We start from the raw sequence: 19,371 nt of genomic DNA on the forward strand, positions 1-19,371 counted from the left end.
TTGATTCATGTGCCATTTGTGCACCGACAATTTCAAATGCAACATTTGAAAGAGAATGTTAAAAGTATCTTTAATACATGCAAAGGTATCAAAAATATATTACAGATTGAAGCAATTTGTTATTATTCGCACCTCCAAAAATTCTTGCGCCCTTTAAAGTGTCATTAGCCCCGCCCATTGTCCCGCCTCCCAGCCCCGCCTTCTTTCCTCGCCCCCAGGTCACAGCTCAATTTGATGAGCACCTGCACCTTTTTTTATCCCATTTAAAGCACTGGTTTGTGCTATAAAAAACTGATTGCACGCACGCATGCACACAGATGCACAGACACACACGCGTATGTATTGCTACGGTACAAGGACAAACGGCTTTTCAAGGGTATAAATCTTAGTGGGTATATGAGTGTGGTGTGAAAATGCTTTGCATTGCTCCCTGGGGAAGGGCCAGGGTTCTCTCACAGAAATGTTCATAGGTCACCAACAACGCGACTTTTCCTTGTATTGTAAATGCTGCTGTGTAAGTAGTACACCGGGTGCTAAATTTAGCTTAATACCAGACAAGCAAGTAAGTAAAACTCAGTATCTGAGGGAGGCGCTAGGGGACGTAAAGCGAGATGGCTGGATAATATCGCAGCTCTGCCGGACGGCCACGATGATGTGGGTTTGTACTGCCTAAAGCCCGCAAAACCGTCCGCAGACCCCGCAAACGTGTGTGGGAGCATGTTGGGCACAACCTGAAAGATCGGCGAGACATGTTGCCGTGAAACGGCAGAGATCTTGAGCAGAAAGCAGCACTTGCCAGACGGGAGCAGTGGTCAAGATGGTGGCCGGCACCGGAACAGTCCCGGTCGGGAACCTGCGGCGTTGATGAGACGCCCGGAACCTGGAAAGCGGGAGACAACAAGCGGCAGAGTGGCAGTCGGTGAGCAGCAATTAACGCGGACTTCATCGGCGCCGCTGGCGCACTTGCCCTCACGACGCCCGGCCGCCGTTGGACTGGACTGCGGTGGGAGCAAAATGGCGGCGCACTGACGGTCTGCCGTAGAATGGTAATAATCGGCGAACTGGATGCACAGGACAGTGGTTATTGCCGCCGATGCCAGTAACATTCTGAAGATTGTATGGGTGGAGTTGTGGCGGCCGCCTACTGCGTGAGCCGTGCTACATCTACAATAACTACAGGCACGAACGGTGAGATCTGGGGTTCCCATGGCGCTGCTATGACGGGTGGCTGTACATCGATCCGACGCGGGACACTGGGTGTTGGGGCTAGCGGTTGCAGTGTTTTACACGATCTATGGCCCCTCCACGTGTAGGGACTAGCAGGCGTCACGTGGAGTCACACTGTGATGATTACTAATGGTGACTGCACCGCAGGAGATCGTGAGCAGGACATTGTTCTCCCAATATACCTCGGTTGTATTGAGGGTGAGTGGGGAAGCCGGGCGCCTGCACTAGAGGGAAACAAGACATCAGAGGACCGGAACACAGGCGGCAGGGCACGGGCAGGGTGACGAGTACGCCCTGAGTGCGACAGCCAACGTTTAATACGGTCGCAAGAACCAGGGGACTACAACGCACCTATACCAACTGTGCAAGGTAGAAATCGCTGGAGTACATCCCTATGTCCAGATTGCCTTGCAGTGCCCCCCGAAACACAGGAGTGCATGGTCTCAGCGCTTGTCCACCTAGACTCGAGGCTGCACATAACACCGTGCGCTTAACAGAACTGTTTATGTAATACAATGCACCACGATCATTGTGAACTGCCACGCTATAGTCCTCTCCACACTCACCAACTACCTACAACACGTCACAGGAGAGCGCAAAGACAGGAGACACCGGAGTCCCGGCCCGAGAGCGCGACATTAGACCACGCGCCACCCCGAAGCCAAAACGGCGACATCAAACAGAGTGACCAGATCATCGCTCCAGGCCACACAAACGAGGCACCCACTCCGGGAGAAGATGGGAAAACCTGATAAACAGCAACAGAAGATTTCATTTGAAAGCAAGAAAGTGCCTAAGCTCACGGACCAGATGCCTGATGGGGAAGCACCGGCTGAACTGGCGGCCAATACAAACATGGAGAAAATAATGCTGGCCATACAGGCGAACCTACAAGACATTAATGGCAAACTGGATAACTTAACGTGCAGAATGGATGGCATGTCTGCGAAACTAGACAAACATGGAGAACATTTGGACAGGCCGAAAACAGGATATCCACGGTGGAGGACGAGTCCCGTGCCACTTCCTCTAAATGCTCCGGTATGGAGCGCGTAATGGAGGTGATAAAGGCGAAAGAGGAGGAGTTAGAAGCGCGTTCCAGGCGCAATAATGTACGCATCACGGGACTGCCGGAATCTACCAACACAGGCCGCATGGAGATCTACATAGAGCAGCTATGCAAGGATATATTTGGCGAGGACGCGCTGTCTCCGGTCTTCATCGTGGAGCGGGCGCACAGATCCCTGGCCCCACGCCCGCCACCGGGAGCTGCACCGCGGCCGATAGTAGCCAGGATTCTAAACTATCGTGACAGAGACACTATACTGCGACTGGCCCGTGAGAAAGGTACGATTACTTATCAAGGGAACACGTTCGAATTTTATCCGGACCACACTGTAGCTGTACAACAAGCGAGGAAAGAATTTGCGTCTGCAAAAGCCAAACTCAGAGACCTTAACATCAGCTACTCCATGCTGTACCCGGCCAGATTGCGGGTATCTTGGGAGGGGAAGCCGGTGATCTTATCCACACCGAAGGCTGCACAGGAATTTGTCAAAAAGGTGATACAGCAGTCCAAAACGAAAGCTCGTGAGGAGCAGCAACAGGATTCGGACTGAAGGTGAACAGCGAGTGGGGTGGTTCTCCTCAGGTTCTGTGGTAAGATGTTGGTTGCTTATTATGTGAGCTACTGGTCCCAGAACAAGATAGGGCAGTGGCTGCGTTATGTCACCCCAAGGTTGCTGTCAGAGGTCACACCCAGCGGCCAAAGATGACTATTGAGGGTAGCTGCTGTCCTTCTAGACTTACACATTGATTGATAACGTATGGGAACGTTCAGAATGACAGAACTTGAAACTGCTTTGGTAGATGGCTATATCGGCTAAGATACCCATGTGCTCCCAACCGGGAAGACATTGTGCATTAAAACTAGACGATGGAAGGTCTATTGTCGACACACACTGCTTGCTATATGTCAACCCTACCTTATTTCATTCACATGTCTTTACTTGCAAGGATCAGACACGGCTGAGTGTTGGCCGATCAAGCCGCTTGTGCTGCCTTTGCCTGCCTTGGGTTGTCATGTTTGTATAGTAACTATTTCGTATTGCAGGTTCAATAGAGGTGTCCACACTGCGTCACACATACTGAGGTCGACCCTTCTATGTGGGCATTGATATAACATTGTACTCATACTAGCGTTCTAGATCGTATGTTAGACCCATCGTTGACCTCCTTGACAGGGAGCTATGGGACAGCCAATGGCACCAGTCAACCTGTATACGACCATCTCACACGTTACTGTCCATATCACAAAACAGCACTATATGATTGTTACATGCTTTTAGCTGGGTTTCGCCCCCTCCCTCATTCTGCATTTAAATTGGCTCCTTCACCGCCGCTTGGCGGGCCTGGGTCCCGGGGGTGGTCCACTGTGGGCGCCATTTTGCTTTGGGCTAAGGGTAGAAAATCGGGCGCCATCTTGGAGCGTCCTCGCGCTCGCGCTGGGATTGGTGGCCCTATTTAAGGCGGATCTTTGCATCTTGGCTGCCTTGACAGGCTCTAGCACTACCGCGCACGCGCTGTTGCTGGCGCTCTCGCTTTTAACAACTCCCTGATTTTGTATCTGATTTTGGATTTTATTTGTTGCACTTTTCCCCTGCTTTTAGCTGGGTTTCGCCCCCTCCCTCATTCCGCATTTAAATTGGCTCCTTCACCGCCGCTTGGCGGGCCTGGGTCCCGGGGGTGGTCCACTGTGGGCGCCATTTTGCTTTGGGCTAAGGGTAGAAAATCGGGCGCCATCTTGGAGCGTCCTCGCGCTCGCGCTGGGATTGGTGGCCCTATTTAAGGCGGATCTTTGCATCTTGGCTGCCTTGACAGGCTCTAGCACTACCGCGCACGCGCTGTTGCTGGCGCTCTCGCTTTTAACAACTCCCTGATTTTGTATCTGATTTTGGATTTTATTTGTTGCACTTTTCCCCTGCTTTTAGCTGGGTTTCGCCCCCTCCCTCATTCCGCATTTAAATTGGCTCCTTCACCGCCGCTTGGCGGGCCTGGGTCCCGGGGGTGGTCCACTGTGGGCGCCATTTTGCTTTGGGCTAAGGGTAGAAAATCGGGCGCCATCTTGGAGCGTCCTCGCGCTCGCGCTGGGATTGGTGGCCCTATTTAAAGCTTTCCTCTCCCGCGCAGGTTGGGACGCCGTCGCTTAGCCGGAGTCGTGCCAGAGTCCTGCCCGTCTGCGCTCGTCCGCGACGAGGAGGCGCGTGGCGGGGCAGGTCCTGGTCCTCTCCGTTGTGGCTCTCATTAGTCCATCTGCGATATGGTGTCATATACACGGTCAGAGCTGCTGGCTATTAGGCACAGGAATAGAGTATGTATTTGCAAGCCTGTTGATCCTTTAGTAGGCCCATACAGCTGTGCCTGTAAGGGTTGGTCATTTGCGAGCCCTACTAAGATCCGCTCCCTGGAAGACGCTACCCCTATCATACGTAAGCACGTTACATCTCGGGACCTCCGGATCTGGTGTTTAAACGTGAGATCTCTGGTCAAACATCACCAGTCCATATATGATCTGCTTGAAAAAGAAGACCCTGATCTTTTTTTATTGACCGAAACCTGGCTTCAGGATGCTGACTCTGCCATTTTGAATCTTGCCTTTCCCCAGAACTATACGGTCTTTACGTCCAACAGGACCACAAGAGGAGGTGGTATCGCCATGGCAGTTAAATCCTGCTTTCCTGCTGAATGGAAACTGTCGGGGCTGCCCGCCTGTGAAAGTGCTATCTTCAAAGTTGCTTTTAGCCATCATTTTACTTTCAGCGGTATGCTCATCTACCGCCCTCCCGGCAATGATACTGTCTTCAAATCCGCGCTGGCCGATATGGTGAGCCCTATAGCGCTCGGTTGTGCGAATTTTAACATCTTGGGGGACCTTAATATCCATTTCGATAATAGGTCATCCACAACCGTGAACACTCTGCTGGCGGATCTTGAAGCTCTTCACCTCATCCAGCTTGTTACTCTTCCCACCCACTCAGGGGGCCATATTCTGGACCCCTTTTTTTCCACGCTTGAGTGTGTGAAGATGTCAGACCAGATGCAGATGGGATGGACGGATCATTTGCTAGTGGAAGCCTTTTGTCCTGTCCACGATAAGTCTTTCAAATCGGTGGACAGGCCTACTCTAAAAAGACTTTGGCATAAACTCAAACTTGAAGAGTTTTACAGTTTACTGGAACAGAAACCTTTGAGCGCCTTTGCTAACGTGGACCAAGGCTACCAACAGTTCTGCACTTGGATCTCTGAGGCTCTTGACTCCCTTATACCTTTGCGGTGGTTGAAAGGCTGGGCAAAAACATCTAGCCCATGGTATAATAAGTCCCTTGCCGAGCTGAAAAAATCTTGCCGGAAAACAGAGAGGGAGTGGAGAAGATCTTACGATCCTGCTCTGAAAATCCGGTATTTTGCCGACCTGAAGCTCTATCACAGGGCCATCTGCAGAACACGGGCCGCTTTTTATGCTCAGGAATTTGCAGCCAGTACTAATCCATCTAAACTGATCTTTAAGGTCCTGAAGGACCTTATGAAAAAAAGAGCCACCTCGGAGGTGATTTGCACAGACTCCCATTGTGAGAATCTGGCCATTTTTTTCCTGGAGAAAGTGCAAAAAATTGACAGAGGATTCGATCAATGTCGGCTGAATCCAGAGGTAATTGACCCCGATTCTTTGGGGTATGAGACCATGGCTACTTTACCAGTCTTGTCCACTGAGGTCTTTGACAAACTTAGCCTCAGGGTGAAATCAGGTTCTCCTCTGGACCCGCTGAAGCCAGCTCTTATCAGCACTCTTTCCCCGCTGTGTCGGGCTCCCATATTGAATCTTATCAATATGTCATTGTCCAATGGAACGGTACCCACTGCTTGGAAACAGGCAGTAGTCACTCCAATTTTAAAAAAGGTCAACTCTGACCCTCGGTTGCCAGAAAATTATCGACCGATATCCCTACTGCCTTGGATAGTTAAAGTAACGGAAGCCCACGTTAACTCAGTTCTGTCTGAGCATCTGGCTCGCAATCAGATACTGGATCCCAGCCAGAATGGCTTCTGGCCAGGACACAGTACCGAGACGGCATTACTTTACATAACTGAACATCTTCGCCAGGTACTTGATTCCGGACGGACAGCAGTGCTTTTGTTATTAGACCTAAGCGCTGCTTTCGATACTGTGTCCCACCATATACTGATCCAACGACTAGAGGAAGCTGGAGTCACTGACATCGCTCTCCAGTGGTTTCGATCATTTTTGTCTGATCGAACCTTTAAAGTGGCAATACCACCAGGCCAATCCATCATCCATCCCTTGGAGCTGGGAGTCCCACAGGGCTCCTCGTTGAGCCCCACAATGTTCAATCTTTATGTGAAACCGTTGGCTGCAGTCGTCAAACAGTGGGGTCTGACGATGACCTCATATGCTGACGGCACGCAGCTGGCGGTGACACTCAGTGGAGACCCTGAGGTGGAGGCCCCCAGATTCCGTGCGGGTCTTGTGGCAGTAGCAAGCTGGCTTCGCACCAACTGCCTACAGTTGAATGCCACCAAAACTGAGGTGTTGGTATTGGGGAAGCACGCTGAGCTATGGGGAAACCAGTGGTGGCCATCAGAGCTGGGCGTTATCCCGATTCCAGCTGCTGGAGTGAAAAATCTAGGCATTTGGCTGGACCCCGCGCTCACTTTTACGGACCATACTAAGAAGGTGGCTGCCACGTGTTATGGTATCCTGCGGGGCATAAGGCCGGTCTTAAAGTACTTCGATCCCCCCACCAGACAGCTCGTGGTCCAGGCATCGATTTTATCTCGGCTGGACTATGGGAGTGCGCTGATGTTAGGGATGAATCAGGCGGAGGCCTCTAGGCTCCAAAGGGTGCAAAATGCTGCGGCACGGGCCATTGTGGGCCTCCCCAGACACTGTTCTGTGTCTGGTACTATCTCGGCCCTACACTGGCTTCCGGTCAGACAGCGGATCAAGTTTAAAGCGCTGTGCTTGGCCTTTAAAATTCTGAAATTTTCTTCGCCGCCGGCACTTGCCAATCTACTTATTCCTTACATCCCTCTGAGATCATTGAGATCAGAGGCTCTCCATCTGGCAGTTTGCCCTCGTTTTAAACTGAGTAGAATGGGTGGCCGTTCTTTCCGGGTGCTCGCAGCAGGGTTATGGAACTCGCTCCCGGTGTGCACTCGAGCTCTTAATGACTTACTCGCCTTTAGGCAGGCGATTAAAACCTTCCTGTTTCCCGCCCTAGTATAGTCATCCCTTTCTTTTACTGTGTGTTATGTTATAGTGCCTGTCAAAGCGCCAGGACGCCCCTTTGCTGGGGCAGCTGTGCGCTATAGAAAAATAAATAACATAACATAACATAACATAACATGCATACTAAAATGTTTTACTATTTGGGTGTCCCACTACTGTTACTCACAATTTACGTCAGGACACTTATATGCTGCGGGCGGGTCTGTGATGGGTGGGCAGGGCACACGTATGTGAATCGTACGATAAGTGAGTCGTCCACACTCATTCAGTTGGGTGTAGAGTTTTGCCCCAAGCGGACCTCCACAAGGGTAATCCCCACATCAGTTGTTTCTATTTTATTGCCTTATAAGGGATGTTTACAGAGGGAAAATGGCTTCGGCAGTTTTGGGATGCTGGAGTGGGAGGGAGTAGGGGGGTTTGGGGCAATGTTCATGTTATAAGACCAAAGCTACTACTACATGATTATTTGAGGGATGTTGCGGAGGGGTGGGCTTGTCGGGAGCACTTGATTTCACATGGGATAAAAATGTTTAGCACTGAATATGATTGTGATCTGTTAACACAGTGGATCCCTTGGTCTTCTAGATGGCCTAGGTAACTAGAGGTAATGGAAGAACACTTGTCAACTTCCTCACGTGGAATGTCCGTGGTTTCACGCAGCCGAAAAAGATACGACAGGTGTTTGCCTACTTAAATAGATGGGAAATTTATATTGCTGTACTACAGGAGACACACATTGCGCCGAACACACACAAACACATAGGTGGACGCTGGTCGGAGTCCTCGTATATGGCTACCTACTCCTTGTATTCCAGAGGGGTGAAAACGCTAATTCGTAGGGGTGTGAATTTCACGATACATCAAGTTATTAGTGACCCTGGGGGTAGATATGTGATCGTGACTGGCGCCCTACGTGGCCACCGATTAACGCTTCTAAATGTATATGGACCGAACCTAGATGCACCCGCGTTCTTTCAGGAACTGTGGGGACATTTACAAACACTCGCAAACACGCACATTATATGTGAAGGTGACTGGAATGTGACTGTAGAGGAGGGGTGGACCGTTCAGCACATTCTTCAGAGCCGCACAAACAGGCCAGGGCGAAACTCCTACATATGCTCGCCGATTTGTCACTAACTGACATTTGGAGACATAAATTCCCTGATGCACCAGGGGCCACGCACGTTTCGGCACTACACCATAGTTGGTCACGACTGGACTATTGGCTTGGCACGGACAAATTGCACTATGGACACGAGAGCTGCAAGTCCTGCCCAGGACCCTGTCAGATCATAACCCTGTATTGTTAACTCTAACGATCCCAAATTACACTCCACCCCCTTGTCATTGGCGAATTAACGCCCGTGCTCTAACCGATTCAATTTATGCAGATACCATACACAAAGCGATTAAAGAATACTTTCAATTAAATGAACCTGTGGTGGAGGATCCGGGGCTACTGTGGGAGGCCTTCAAGGCCACGATACGGGGTGTGTGCACCACGATAGGCATTTTAAAGGACATACGTAGGCAAATCACACGCTGTGAGACACGTATGAGGGAGCTGGAGACGGCCTACGAGACAACTCAGGATGTCACACTCTTGGGGGAACTACGTAAACTGCATTCAGAACACCAGACATTTATAGAAGACGAAATTAAATATTTGGACAAAAAACACGTGGCCAGAACTTATGGGGAGGGAGGTAGACCGGGCAGAGTACTGGCGGCCAAAATATGCGAGGGTAGGGGACACACAGCTATTTTACGCGTTAAATCCGAGGAGGGCACGATCCACATGCACGCCACGGAAATCTTACAATGCTTTGCGAGCACGTATGAGGATTTATATAGATCACGTACGGTAGCAGAGAAGGAGGAGATTTTTCGATATCTAGAAACCGTGGCAATAGGTTGGCTGTCGGATGGGCAGAGGGAATTCTTGCGTCACCCATCACAGTAGAGGAAGTGACTGAGGTGATTGGAACTCTCCCTAATGGGAAAGCGCCAGGACCCGATGGATACACCAATGAATTTTATAAACGATATGTAGATATCCTTGCCCCCCATATGGTGGAAATGTACGGTGCAGCTTTCGACAGGTCAGAATTACCCCCAACACTGCGTGAAGCAGTCATAATCGCTTTACTCAAACCTACCAAAGATCCAGAAATATGCGACTCTTACAGACCGCTTTCATTTATAAATACAGACTCCAAGATATTGGCGAAATTATTGGCACTACGGTTGAAACCACTGATGACAAATCTGGTCCTACCGGATCAAGCAGGGTTTATCCCTACGCGTTCCACTTCTCACAATACCAGATCATTGTTTGCTCTTTCGCATTATCTCCAACCATCCACAAGAGCGGTGGCGGTGATGCTGGATGCCGCCAAGGCTTTTGATTCTATTGAGTGGACCTACTTGATTGCTATTTTACAAAGAATGGGCTTCCCCAAGCGCTTCGTCCAGTGGGTATCCCTAATATACACCAATCCGTGCGCCCGAGTTCGTATCAACGGTTATGCGTCGAACCTATTTAACATTCAGCGTGGTACTAGGCAGGGATGTCCGCTTTCACCTTTGTTGTTTGCCTTAGCGCTCGAACCCCAAGCGTATCATCCGCCAAAATTACAAATCGTCAGCATTGCAGTTCCCGTCTAGGCCATTACATATCTCTCTGTATGCGGATGATATGCTGTTGTACGTCCGTGATCCCAACACACATTTAAACCAAATCTTACGTGAATACATCAAATTTGGCGGTCATTCAGGTCTGGCAATAAACTGGTCCAAATCATCCATTTTCCCTCTAACTGATACGACAACTCCTCAGGACACTGACTATCCATTGGAGTGGCAGTCGGAGCCTATACGGTATCTGGGTGTGATGTACCATCGAGACCCCGAAGTGGTTATAAGGTCCAACTATGGAACAGCCATTTCCAAATTGGAGGATAAGATACACCGTTGGATACAATTACCGCTATCCTTAGCGGATCGTATAGCGATAGTGAAAATGAACATACTACCTAAGCTACTGTATCTTTTTAATAACATCCCTATCACTCCACCCAGAGAGGTATTCCGCCATATAAAATCACTTGTATTAAAACTTATATGGGCAGGCAAACAAGCACGGGTGGACCTCCAAACACTAACACTTCCATATATTCGGGGAGGGTTCGGGGTGCCGGACTTTCTACTGTATTACTTATGCGCTCAGGCACAATACGCCGTATACTGGTACCACAACATACCATACCTCACACACACTGCTATCGAGGAGGGGGATGCGTTGCCGATACCGCTAATAGCGATCATTTCCCATATACAGCAGCCACTACATGCTCAAGATATCAACACCATTGACACCACCATTAAAGCTTGGGGGAAACTGAGCCAGCTGGCACATAAGACCCCATTATATGCACCTGCAATGCATCTGCATTATCATCAGGCACTATCGGTCACGGGTGAAAAAGTAGGCATGTCCCTCTTGCAGCGAGTGGGCCTTGTACGAATGGGTGACCTGTTTCATGAGGGCACGTTTGTCAACACGGAGGATCTAACATATGTCCACAACAAAACATCTATGTTTACATTCACACATTACAGACTGAAGCGGGCAATGCATGTGTACTATCCAACATTTCCTACCGAACCTGATAGCCTGGACACGCTACAGCTGCTCATTACCACCCAGGACCTAACACACCTGGTGTCTAGACTGTATACCAAGGCACAAGCTGAGATAACACATGCCACTGACAAAGCCAAAGCTAGATGGGACACAGTGCTGGTTGAACCGCTATCTGAAGAGGAAAGGCAGCAGACTTGTGCATTAACGCAAATACTTGCTCCTAACGGCAATCTGAGAATCATCCATTACAAGTTTGTGCATCAGGCATACTACACACCAGCGCGTATGTGCAAATTTGGCTTGCAGGATAACGACAGATGTAAAAGGTGTAACAAAGAGGGCGCAGGGTTTGTGCATTTAGCATGGTCCTGTCCTAAGGTCCATGATTATTGGGCGGAAGTGATAACTGCGCTGTCCGTTATGATAGGGGTAGAGCTGGAATGCACTATACGTACTTGTCTGCTTGGTCTTGTACCACAACTTAAAGCTACCCGTCGTAAGTTTTGTGTCATATCACTATTGCTGGCTAAGAGACTGATCGCTAAGTGCTGGTACAGCAAGCAAGTTCCCAAAATCTCAGGGTGTTTACGTGATATGACCAGCTGTAGGGACAAACTGCAAACCTATGAGTAAGAACTACCTGCAAAAACTAGGCCTAAGCACTTTTGGTGCTATTTCACTGACTATGTGCTCACACTAGATATAGGTGAGGAGTAATGACTCATATACAGGAATTGCTATACAGGAATGGTGCGCCTTCCGGCCCTGTGTGCCCCTGGCATTACATGCTTCGTAATCATTACACTGTTACGCCAGTGAGTTGTAAAGGTCTCATATTTTCTGTTCTAATGTTTGTTTTTTGTCACTGTTGTACATCTACAAAATCATAAAACTGTAAGACCTCAAGTACTGCATAGCAATGCCGGATCTAACGTTATTGCACTGAGAAATTTATGTATAAATCATCGATATGTTTTGTTTTCTACTTTGCAGCCGGCCCCAGGGCGGTAGGCTCTTGGCTGTGTACAAATAACGAATGTCAAAAAAGGTCTTCAAAAAAAAAAAAGTAAAACTCAGTATCTGAGAAGACTCGGTAATGTAGCTACCGGATCGCGGCCTAGCACAACTCTTCTGCCATTCATAATATATAATGTGCTATGGAGAGGTGGCTCCACACACCAGGTATCACTTTAGCGGTTGCTTTTTACATGTATACCGTTAGTGCAAGGTACAGCACTTAATGTTTGCAAATGGTTGCAATTGGTGGCCACCATCACTTATTTTTAGGTTTGGGGCAGTAAGGAACCCTGTAACAAACTACAAGGGACATGGCTAAATGCTTATAAGGTCCAAATAGCGAGACCGATTTGCATTGCAAATGCTTGTTTGATGGGGCATGGCTTAATGGATGTTTCACTTGTGAACCTTTAATGAAAGAGATTTACACAAAAAGAAAAGTAAAATGCAAGTCCATCCTCTATTGATGTTACCGGAGTTGTACACTTCTGTCAGAATTTGTATGCTGTTTTAGATCAGGTCCCCTCATCTTTTTGGTCCGATGCCAGTAAAGTAAGATGTATTCTAATTGTTGACACTTTTAAAATCCTTTGTGGAAATTTCCTTATATAGAAGAAGGACTGCACATAGTTATTATTGCATTGTTAGATCAAAGTACATTAGTTCCCACCAATGATAATGCTAACATCCAGATTTTGCCGATTAAGAATTGTGGGATGGAAATATAATGTTTTGCGCAATATTTCAAAACTACAAATTTTCTTTTTGTTATCTAGCTTTCCTGTTGTCCAAACCCTGTCACAATTCTCTCCTATATAAAATGTACTCATATGCATTTTACTGCAGTTGATTTGTGTTCTGCATTATTTTCTAATCTGCTGGATCCTGATGCCAATATCTATTTCCATCAATAATCTAAAGGAGAGTACTAAAATGAACTCAACTTCCTCAGAGTTGTATAGAATCACATTCTGTCTTTCTCAAACGATCCAAATGCCTTTATGCACCATTATTTTCCATGGTGGTTCTGTCCTCATTTAGTACTTGGGTGAACAATTGGTCAACTCCTATACTATGGACCAGTGCGCACAAGATTAATTTGACCTAGTGATAGAATGTCAATTAATCAATCAAAGAATCTTTATTCAGTCAATACTGGACATAAGAGCACAAAAAAACGATTATAAATACATACGATGGAAAAAATAATTTTAAAAACATGTTACACATGCCTCTTATAAAAATACTGACATACCAATAAATTATGTGCACATGAAAAATAGTAATGCATATTTAAAAACAAGGATATAATACAGTATAAAAGACGTGGCCAACAAACAACTGACCTCAAAAACCTAACAAAGTAGGTCCTTTATGTTATCAGAAACTATTCTTAACCAGCTAAATGCGCTGTGTTTCATGTAATACAATTAAAAACTATTAAGAAGCCCTAATCAAAAGTTAACTTTTCCTGTGTCTGATGGCACCAGAAAGAACATTTAATATCCCAAAACACACCCATGGTGAGCCAAGTAGTTGAAGAAACATCATGGCACTTGTGAGACGCTGTTGCTTCTAACTAGGGGGAGTATACATTTTATCCTCAGGGTATGATAAATATCACAATAAATTATGAAGTACATCATATTCTGATCTTAGAAATTATCACAAGGACATGAATTAAGATCTTCTTGTTGATAAAATCCCTTTGGAGAGACTAGGAGCCAGTGAAAGGTATTGAACCTAAACCTTGTCAGTAAGGAGCGATGATAGGCGTTACTACCGATTGACAGGTAAGGTTCCTCCTTTAAACAGGTTTTCAATAAAATATACTGCTTTACAGTTGATTTAACGGGTTCCCTCCTCTCTCTTTCATTTTGCCACTTGTCCAGGAGTCAGTTTTTTTTATCACATCTATGCCCATGGGGCGCAGTGGTCTCGGGTTAGTAAATAAATTCAGACATTGCACACTCAACAGTGTTTCTTTGAGGTATAATAACCATGGGATATATAAGGCCCGATCCATGGCTCTACAATCCTCAATAATTAACTGGTTTAAGACAAGGGCAGGGCTAGACCAAAGTCTTAGCCAACGAGTTATATATAGGTGCCAATGCGATGAGGTCTAGGATATAGCCCAGCCCAACCTCCTCATGTAACATACATGAGGAAGAGCTGTTTGGAACTGCAAGCAGACAGTGCAGAAAATTATTTTCGACCACTTTGAGTTCACCCCTATGTTTGTAACTCCAGACATCGCTCTCATACGTCGCAATAGGTATCCATTTTTCACCATGTACCTTTAGTAAAGCAGATACTGGTTTGGCCCACAGTATGCTTGCAAAATCCATAGTGGCGCATACTGCCCTCATTAATGTGTTCTTTTGTAAGGATTTTTGAGCAGCCCAAGAGCCTTTGAATGTATTAACAAGCATTGGTACATGCATTAGGTTTCGGCTATTGGATGAATAATAAAAGGTTTGGGAGCAGTGTATGAGTGCAGCGAGAATGGTGTGAGTGCTCTCTGTGCAGGGTGAGTGGTGCATGAATGAAGGTTGATAAGTGTCTGAGTGCATTGTGAAAGTGCCTGAATGCATGATGATTGATGTGTGTTCAGTGCAGAATGAGAATTGTGTGAGTGTATGGGGTGAGGGATGTTTCCCCGTACAAGGTAAGATGTGTCCAAGTATAGGGTGAGCGGTATGTCAATAGTATAAGTGCAGGATGAGCAGTTTGTATTCAGGGTTTGAGGTATGTCAATGGTGTGTGAGTGCAGAGTCAGCACTGTGTGAGTGGAAGATCAGCAGTATCTGACGGCCAGCGCAAGGTCAGGATGACTGTGCAGAGTAAATGGTGGGTGAGTGTGCAGGGTGAGTGGTGTCTGAGAGTATGTCAAATGTATGTAAGTTTTGTGCAGCAGAATACATTGTTATGATATAATTAAATAAATAAATAAGTAATCTGTGAAATTCCATGTAACAAAAGTAACAAAGTAACATATAACAGAAGCACATGAGAAGCAACAGGCTACAACCAATAGAAATGGAGAAAAAGTAAGTGGCATGTATGGAACCAATGAAAAGCGAGGGTGGTATGCAATCCCTTTTTAAGATTTATATTTAATACAATAGATTTCACAAGCACAACACAAGTGAAACCTAAATATGTACATACCAGGACGGTGTAAATTCTATTTTATCTTAGCTCACTGTGTTTGTATAAATTTGTGAAATTATAATGATTTTAAGTGTTTGTACAGATTTGGGAATTGAAATGATTTTAGGTAATCGTGCAAAATGTGTTTTTTTATTCATTCATTTTCATTCAGTTCCAAAGTCAGAAGCTCTGCCGTAACGCCACATCCTCTCTCCAATGCTACTGATATTGACACAGCTATACTAAAGCTGCATTGAACAAGACGTATATCAAACTCCTCACTTTGCATTTCGAACAGAAAGCTTCAGACCTGGACACAGCTTTCCAAAAGGAGACAGAAATAGTGATCCTGGTGCTTGAAGAGTGCCTATTGAGCATTACTTTGCTCCCCTGGCTGCCATGGGATGATGTGTCTGTGTATGTCATTATTGTTATTGATTTGTTTGTTTGCTTTTTTCAACAACGCCGCATCTCACCTGGCAGACATTGCTTACCAAATAATTGGCAGCAGGACAAAGGCCTGCCACGGCCCCTCTTCTGGGGGTGAGTTTTTCCAATGTTTGTCTGACAATAACTGGGGTGGGAGGCTACAGTTGGTATAGCCTGTGCATGCCGTTTCTTAGGCAGAGGGGGCCGGGAAGCTAACATTCCAGAAATAACTCAAATTTAAAGGAATCATTCACTTCAAGAAATTAATAAATGTAAACTCTACATTTTTGGGGGCTTCCTTTCCAGGAGCTATAAATGATCCTAAAGATGGCATATAGTGAAGTGCTCGATAATGACAATAACAAAAAAATGCTTCTCTTCGGCTGCCGTAATGTAATTGCAAATATACAACCACAAAGTAGGTGAATGATAGGTAATACATGAAAGTAGATCCCAAGAGGACACAACTATCGACAACAAAACTCTGCTCACAGGTGTATAAATGCATTGGTTCCAGCGTGTATTGCGGCAAACGTTCAGCAGTGTCAAGGTTTGAGGTGATTAGGGATGTGCATACTCCTGTTCTTTTTTTCTGTTTTCATATAGCGCAATTGTGACCCGAAGGTAATGGAGCACTTTACATGAGTACCAGTCACATTACAGGACACCTTCATTTTTTGTAGGCAGGGGGATATTAAGTGATTTGCCCAGAGTCACAGGATGTTGTGGTCGAAAGCCATTGTAGAAATGGAAACCAAAAACAGCGCTGCTCAAATGTTGATGCCAGCCCCACACTACAAATGCCTTCGACAAGGATGGAGCTGTGGTGGGTTTTGGGGGCGGGGTCATGGTAGGGTCAGAGCACCCTCAGCCTGTAGTGCCAGAATGGAAAATGAAAAGCATGGCACACTGGCATCAAAAGGCAGGAACCAAGAGGGGTAGAGCAACAGTTATTTTCCTCCAAGACACCAAAACTTCAGTTCTATGCATACATTTGACCCCGATGACCGGTCAAAGGATCAAAAATAATATAGATTGGATATTGAAAGAAATTTATAATCAAGCTTTCTTGAATTGTTTCCAAAAGATAGAAAAATCAATCAACTCAAAGAAACTAAAACTTTACAATAAAGACTCCTCTGAATACAACGTCTTGCAAAAGGTAGACTTCCAAGATATCCTGAAAGATTTCACCACGAACACATTGAGGAAAGTGCATATTTACATTCTTGATGGTTTATTAAAATTAAAAATATATTTTTGTTTAATAACATTAATAATTGTTAATGTTTAGTTTTGTGTAATAAAGTTGGTTTATTAAAATTATTGGTTGTTAAAATTAAAATCTTATTAGGACATAATTGGTGAGGGGGGCCTGAAATTCCGACTTCCTACCGGCCTCCACAGGGTTTAATGCGGCACTGGTTCTTCCTAGCTCATGTTTCCTTATCTTTACTTTTTTCTAAGCCAGCGGAACTGCATGACCTACCTCTCTATTCAACAGAAATTCAAGTTGTATTCCTAACCTTTATGCTAAAGCAGCACAAGTCGTCTGTAACTACTCAGCAGTCGGCGCTGCAAGCATTAGTCACGATCGCTATCTATGGGCGTAGCATCTGTAAATTATTATTTAATGCACTTTTGGCAAACAACAAGCAAAATGACTATCTGCAATAATAATACTTTATTTTACAGAAAATTATTTTATTATTATATAATGGAGTGTGTAGTATAACAAATGGTTGAAAACATTGTGCCCAATATAATATAAATATAGCAAAACGTATACTTCAAAAACAAACATGTTTAACTCAAAGTTCTGTAAAATACCACATTTACAAGTAGAAATTTACAGTATGCTGCGCAAACATAAAAACACTAGTACATAACCGGGAAAGTCTCCTCAAAATGACTTTTTTTGTTCATGTTTTCCCTCTTTCCTCTTTAAAAGCTTGTAAACATTTAAGGCAGTGCACAATCTAAGTTTGTCATGCACTTGGTAGCAACACAAGGACAAGTCCTGGCCAAGTGTGTCACAAACATTTGGCAAATGTGCTCTTTACAGATTAAATTATTTTTGGTTGTTTGCATGGCTGCCACTCCAGCACACACACACACGAACACTCAAAATCTTGAAATACTTTCTTAAGTGTATTTCAGAGGATTGTAGGGCCATGGTGTCCTTTCTTTACAAAGCAATCTGTAATAATTTGATTTAAGACATCAGATTAGTGTCCTTTGCTAGGAATGCCATGATGTGAAGCTACAGGCAACCACTAATAGTTGAAGTGTAACTCCTTCACCCTGACCATGATCTTGTTATGTTACATAGGGTACCCCAATATAGGCGTGAGTAGTTACCTGACCCTTCACCATCATTTTCTGTACCATTGTACTACATAACAGTTTTTGGTATTGACCCTTTACCAAGTTAAACATTGCGTAAATGTTGTGTGGTTATCCACGAAAACTTGCCTCAATAATTATGCTTGAGGATTCTCAGAATCATAGCAGGATTTCCATTTTCTGCATAATAACTATGTATGAGGGTCATCCCTTCCATCATCCTCAACTGACATGACACAGCAAGGTAGAATCCCCTGAGGGTACCTTTTGGGTATATATACACCACATCTTAGCCAGGGTAGGTTGAGGAGAAGGACTTCCATGCTGACACACGGACACGAGACACTGAGTTTCCAGCACACAGACGCTCCAGCATGCAGTGGTCTGACATCCCTTGCGGGGTGTCCATCTCGAAACCAAGACGGGGTCCAACAGTCTCTCACTTCAGGTAATGGGGTTGGCTTCATCCTAGGGGGACTCTTGGCTCTACTCCTACACACATGCTAGCTACACTTAGGTACATCTAGTTAGGGTTGCTTCGTAGGAGTACTCATTATTACTGTCATGCATTTATATGCTTGCAAAGATCCATAGTTTCTAACACTATGGTAGAAATCTACGCTCCATTTACTCTGTTGGTGCTTATAATCATTTATATCTGTTTCTGTCTTATGGTTGTTTCAGCACACCTATTTTACACTAGAATGACGCTGGTTCAATAAATACTTACTGAAAATGTCCCCACCATTTATTCTGTGTATCTCCTCGAGACAAAGTGAGCATGAGTGACAAAGCGAAAGGTAATGTACTGTACTGTTTTCACGATCCCTGATGGGACAGTGTTGTCATGTTCAATAGTTGCAAGGAACTATTCTCTCCTTGGTAAGAGGAATTTACAGTGGCACTGTTAGCTAGCTGGTATACAGGTGAACATATACAGTGGGGGTGTCTGGAATCAGTCTGGACACCAATCCCATGGTTTATGTAATCTAAACTCGCACATACTATATAGATTTATAGGAATGACACAACATGGCGCTTTCAAAATTTGTTTGGTTCTCATTTAACAGTTATATTTGAGTAGTTCAGTCATGCTTTCTCTGAGACCCCTACTCACATTATTCCAGTGACGACTGGATTGGGAAGGGAAAAAAGCTGCCGCAGCTGAGTACGCATTTCCTATATATTGGCTGTAGGTTTATTTAAGCTTGAAGGCAAAAAATTCCCTATTGTGCATAAA

Source organism: Lissotriton helveticus, chromosome 3_1 (assembly GCF_964261635.1).
Source record: "Lissotriton helveticus chromosome 3_1, aLisHel1.1, whole genome shotgun sequence".
Taxonomy (NCBI): Eukaryota; Metazoa; Chordata; class Amphibia; order Caudata; family Salamandridae; genus Lissotriton; species Lissotriton helveticus.